This window comes from Nansenia antarctica, assembly GCF_963989245.1.
Source record: "Nansenia antarctica genome assembly, chromosome: 17".
NCBI classification, from domain to species: domain Eukaryota; kingdom Metazoa; phylum Chordata; class Actinopteri; order Argentiniformes; family Microstomatidae; genus Nansenia; species Nansenia antarctica.
Genome location: NC_137687.1, coordinates 2,659,282 through 2,664,281, shown reverse-complemented (window position 1 = coordinate 2,664,281; position 5,000 = coordinate 2,659,282). Strand labels below are relative to the sequence as shown.

Sequence of the window (5,000 nt, the reverse complement as noted above, 5' to 3'; positions counted from 1 at the left end):
AGCTTAGAATGATAAGGTTCTATCTCCGTTTAGAATGATACGGTTCTATCTTCGTTTAGGGTAGTTCAGAGATATTGAGCGTCAAAGTTTTTACATTCCATTATGTTTTGTGAGATGGAACCTTTGTATTTTATGAATTACTAACTCAAAAATGTCAACATTTTAAAAATAACACCACACAGGCATTAATAAACACCTAATGGATCAGATTATGTATGTAAATGGAGATAGAACCTTATAATTCTAACGCCACGTTCTGATACTTCCAGCGCTCCGCTATGAACAACAACGTGTGTTTTCAGCGATCTTCTTGTTTTTGTCTGACAAAATGAGAAAATGACCGGGGCCGGCGCCTTGCGTGGTAGCTTGACACCATTGGTGTGTGAATGTGTGTGTGAATGTGTGTGTGAATGGGTGAATGAGAGGCCGTTGTAGAGTTATTTGGAATAAGGCGTTATATATAAAATAAAATAAAGTCCATTAACTGAGGGTCCGGTAGGTGGACCTGGAGTGACCCCTGACCTGGATGTTGATCAACAGGAAACAGGAAACAGGAAGGGCAGATGACTGTCAGCAATGAGGTAATGACCTCATCCAGAGCCTACTGGACAGGGAAGCACAACCATTGTGTAAGAACTGCCCTGACGCGTGTGTCTGTGTGTGTGCGTTGGGAGTTTATGAATCTGTGTGTGTGTGTGTGTGTGTGTTGGGAGTTTATGAATCTGTGTGTGTGTGTGTGTGTGTGTGTGTGTGTTGGGAGTTTATGAGTGTGTGTGTGTGTGTTGGGAGTTTATGAGTGTGTGTGTGTGTGTGTGTGTGTGTTGGGAGTTTATGAGTGTATGTGTGTGTGTTGGGAGTTTATGAGTGTGTGTGTGTGTGTGGGCGCCCTCCATACACGTTGTATGGACATGAAAGTGGTCATCTGTGGGTCAGTTGGTAGAGCATGGCACTAACAACGCTTAGAGGTTGTGGGTTCGATTCCCGCTGGGACCATTTTTGGCATTTAGCAGACGCCTTATTCCAAAGTCACTTACAATCAATACATTTGACTAAGGAAGTGAATCATCAAACCTCCAGTCGTAGCAGGAAAAGTAAAATCTTAAAATGGTAAATGGACTGCACTTATATAGCGCCTTTATCCAAAGCGCTTTACAACGGCCTCTCATTCACACATTCACACACCAATGGCGGCCAAGCTGCCATGCAAGGCGCCGGCCGGCCCGCTCACTGGGAGCAATTTGGGGGTTCAGTGTCTTGCCCAAGGACACTTCGACATATGGCCAGCCGGGGCTCGACTCGAACCGCCGATCTGCCGACTCTTGCGATCATTAGACGCCGGCTCTACCTCCTGCGCCACAGCCGCTCCTCGATTGAAAAGTAATCTAGTTCAGGCCAGCGACCGTTGGCAGTCGTCGTGATAGAAGAAGATTTTTTTTTTGTACTGACACATCAGTGAAGAGCATTCAGCATTCTATAGTCCTTAAAGTAGCTTATTGATTCTCAAGTTGACTAGAAAAAACATATATAATAATTGAGAAATGGTTATCAGAATCCTGATGATAAATGTATTGGATTTGTCAGTTTGAACTGTGAAGTAGTAGACTACAGTTCCCAGACTACACTCTGATGAACCGCTACGCCTCTCTATTACAAACAGGTGCATTCTGGGATACTGGAGGCCAGTGTCTGGGGTACATCACACAACCAAGCTGTGACCCAACGACAAACAAGCTGGACTTTCTCACACTCACTCACACTCACACTCACACACACACTCACAGACACAGACACAGATACACACACACACACACACACACGCACACACACACACACACACGGGGACACACACTCACACGTCAGTGAAGAGGACGGGGGAGTCGGCCCGGTGTGACTGGACGTCCTGCATGGCGTTCCACTCGTTGATGCAGAGCTGGTCGGAGGCCACGCGGCTCTGGTAGTAGCTGACCCAGGTCAGGAACAGGCTGCCGGGGTAGTAGTTATGGCAACGGGCCACCTCGCACGCCTTGTGGAGGGACTGGAGGGAAGACCTGGGGGGGAGATGAGATTTAAATGGTAAACGGACTGGAGAAGCGAGAGGGAGAGAGGAGGAGACTGCACTTATATAAACGCCTTTTTTGCTGCTCCAAAGCGCTTTACAACGGCCTCTCATTCACCCATTCACACACACATTCACACAGACATTCACACACCAATGGCGGCAAGCTGCCATGCAAGGCGCCGGCCGGCCCGCTCACTGGGAGCAATTTGGGGATTCAGTGTCTTGCCCAAGGACACTTCGACATGTGGCCAGCCGGGGCTCGAACCGCCGATCTGCCAACTTTGCGATCATTAGACGGCGACTCTACCTCCTGCGCCACAGCCGCCCTCTGAGATTTAGATGACTCACTTATTTAGTCAAATGTATTTGTTTGTAAGTCGCTTTGGATAATGGCTGTGTCTGCTAAATGCCAAAAAATGTAAATGTAAATGAGGAGGGAGGGGAGGGGGGGGTAAGAGAGAGAGTGTGTGTGTGTGTGTGTGTGTGTGTGTGTGTGTGTGTGTGTGTCTCAATCAATGCTTCAACACTAAACATTAATAATTCACCATCGGCCATTTTAGCAGACGCTTTTTTATCCAAATCAATTTACAGTTAGAGATTACAGGGACAGTCTCCCTGGAGTCATTTAGGTGCTAAGTGCCTTACTCAAGGGCACACTAGTGGTGGTGATTTGAACTCACGATCACCAGTCCAACTGACTTTCCTCGAGACCACCACAAGACCCCCACGACCCCCCTAAACCAACAGCTGAGTGCTACGTGTAGTGGAACTGCTACCTGGGTATGACATCTGGTATGAGGGGTTTTTCATTGGAATATATGTGTTATTATTAGCAGATCGTGAGCTTAGAATGATAAGGTTCTATCTCCGTTTAGAATTATAAGGTTCTATCTCCGTTTAGAATTATAAGGTTCTATCTCCGTTTAGAATGATAAGGTTCTATCTCCGTTTAGGGCAGTTCAGAGATATTGAGTGTCAAAGTTTTTACATTCCATTATGTTTTGTGAGATGGAACCTTTGTATTTTATTAATTACTAAGTCAAAAATGTCAACATTTTAAAAATAACACCACACAGGCATTAATAAACACCTAATGGATCAGATTATGTAAAAAAACTCAATTTGGACAAAAATGGAGATAGAACATTATAATTCTAACGTCACAAGATGCTTTTATCCAAAGTGCCTTACTCAAGGGCACACTAGTGGTGGTGTTCGAACTTGTGTGTTGTGTATTACAGCCATAGTACGAGAGAGACAGAGAAGTTAGAGGAAGAGAGAGAGACGGAGAAGCGAGAGGGAGAGAGGAGGAGAAGAGAGAGAGAGAGAGAGAGAGAGAGAGAGAGGGAGAAGCGAGAGAGGGAGAGAAGAGAGAGAGGGAGAGGGAGAGAGAGAGGGAGAGAAGAGAGAGAGGGAGAGGGAGAGAGAGAGAGAGGGAGAGAGAGAGAGAGAGAGAGAGAGAGAGAAAGAGAGATGGAGAGGAGGAAGAGAGAGAGAGAGAGAGAGATGGAGAGGAGGAAGAGAGAGAGGAGGAAAAAAGGGAGAAGAGGAGGAAGGCAGTAAAGAAGGACAGCAGAGGAGGCAGAGAGAGAGAACAGGAGAGGAGGGGGGGAGGCAGAGAGAGAGAGAGAACAGGAGAGGAGGGGGGAGGCAGAGAGAGAGAGAGAGAACAGGAGAGGAGGGGGGAGGCAGAGAGAGAACAGGAGAGGAGGGGGGGAGGCAGAGAGAGAACAGGAGAGGAGGGGGGGAGGCAGAGAGAGAAAGACAATAACAATAAGACTATAGAAGGAGAAAGTCAAAGTCAGAAGAAGAGAGGAGGGGGGGTGAGATGATGAAAGGATGAAGGGAGGAGGGGGGAAAAGGGAGGAAGAGTTCCACTCACCACATGGCCTGGACAGAGACAGGCTTGAAGACGTGGACCCTGTTGACTGTGGACACACTGAACCCCCTGGAGACACACACACACACACACACACACACATACACACACACACACACACACACACACACACACAGAGACAGTTTACTCAGACATGAGGAGACTAGTTAGATAGTTAGACAGAGACATGAGGAGACTAGTTAGATAGTTAGACAGAGACATGAGGAGACTAGTTAGATAGTTAGACAGAGACATGAGGAGACAGCGTAGCAAAGCGGGGGTCTCTTACCCGTCTCCATCCAGGTGGATCAGAGTGTCGCTCCACAAGGGCAGAACCAGACCCACTGTACATGAGCTGTAGAGGAACACACACGCACACACACACACACACACACACACACACACGTTATGGTACACACAGTAGTTGCTGAGATCTATTATCCTGGACACCGGCTTTAACTACACACACAGGTTCATACAAACACACACACACACACACATGCACACACACACACACACACACGCACACGCACACACGGGTCTACTGTAGAAGGTATGGGCCACAGGAGCGCACACGTGCACACACACGTGCACACACACACACACACACACACACAGACACACAGACACACACACACACACACAGACACACCACACACACACACACACACACACACACACACACACACACACACACACACACACACCAGTCTGAGGAGCTGAAGTCCATCCCGAGCACCAGGCTCTCCTCTGTGTCCTGCCTCCCATTGGTCGACACGACCACCATGTACCTGGTGCACTGAGGGTAGGCACTCTCCAGACGCACCGCCTGGGGGGGAGGGAGGGAGGGAGGGAGGGGAGGAGGGAGGGAGGGGGAGGGAGGGAGGGGAGGGAGAGGGAGACAGAGAGAGAGAGGGGGGTGGAGGGAGGGAGGGAGGGGGGGAGGGAGAGAGGGGGAGGGAGGGAGGGAGGGGGAGAAAGAGAGAAATCAATGTCTCTGTATTTGATGTTGTTGAGTGATGTTCATCACTATTCAGTGAGGCTATGCTACAACGCTGCTGT

The 5,000-nt window shown here is 48.5% G+C and overlaps 1 pseudogene across 1 annotated transcript in view; it reads right to left on the bottom strand.

Annotated features, from left to right (window-relative positions):
* Positions 1-5,000, bottom strand: part of LOC308172773 — a 38,375-nt pseudogene that overhangs the window by 12,639 nt on the left and 20,736 nt on the right. Inside the window, exons 4-7 of the transcript in view lie at positions 4,646-4,767; positions 4,228-4,293; positions 3,942-4,007; positions 1,854-2,048 (exon numbers count right to left, since the gene is read on the bottom strand). The product of the transcript in view is annotated as an uncharacterized misc_RNA (transcript). The remainder of the gene's footprint in view (positions 1-1,853; positions 2,049-3,941; positions 4,008-4,227; positions 4,294-4,645; positions 4,768-5,000) is intronic.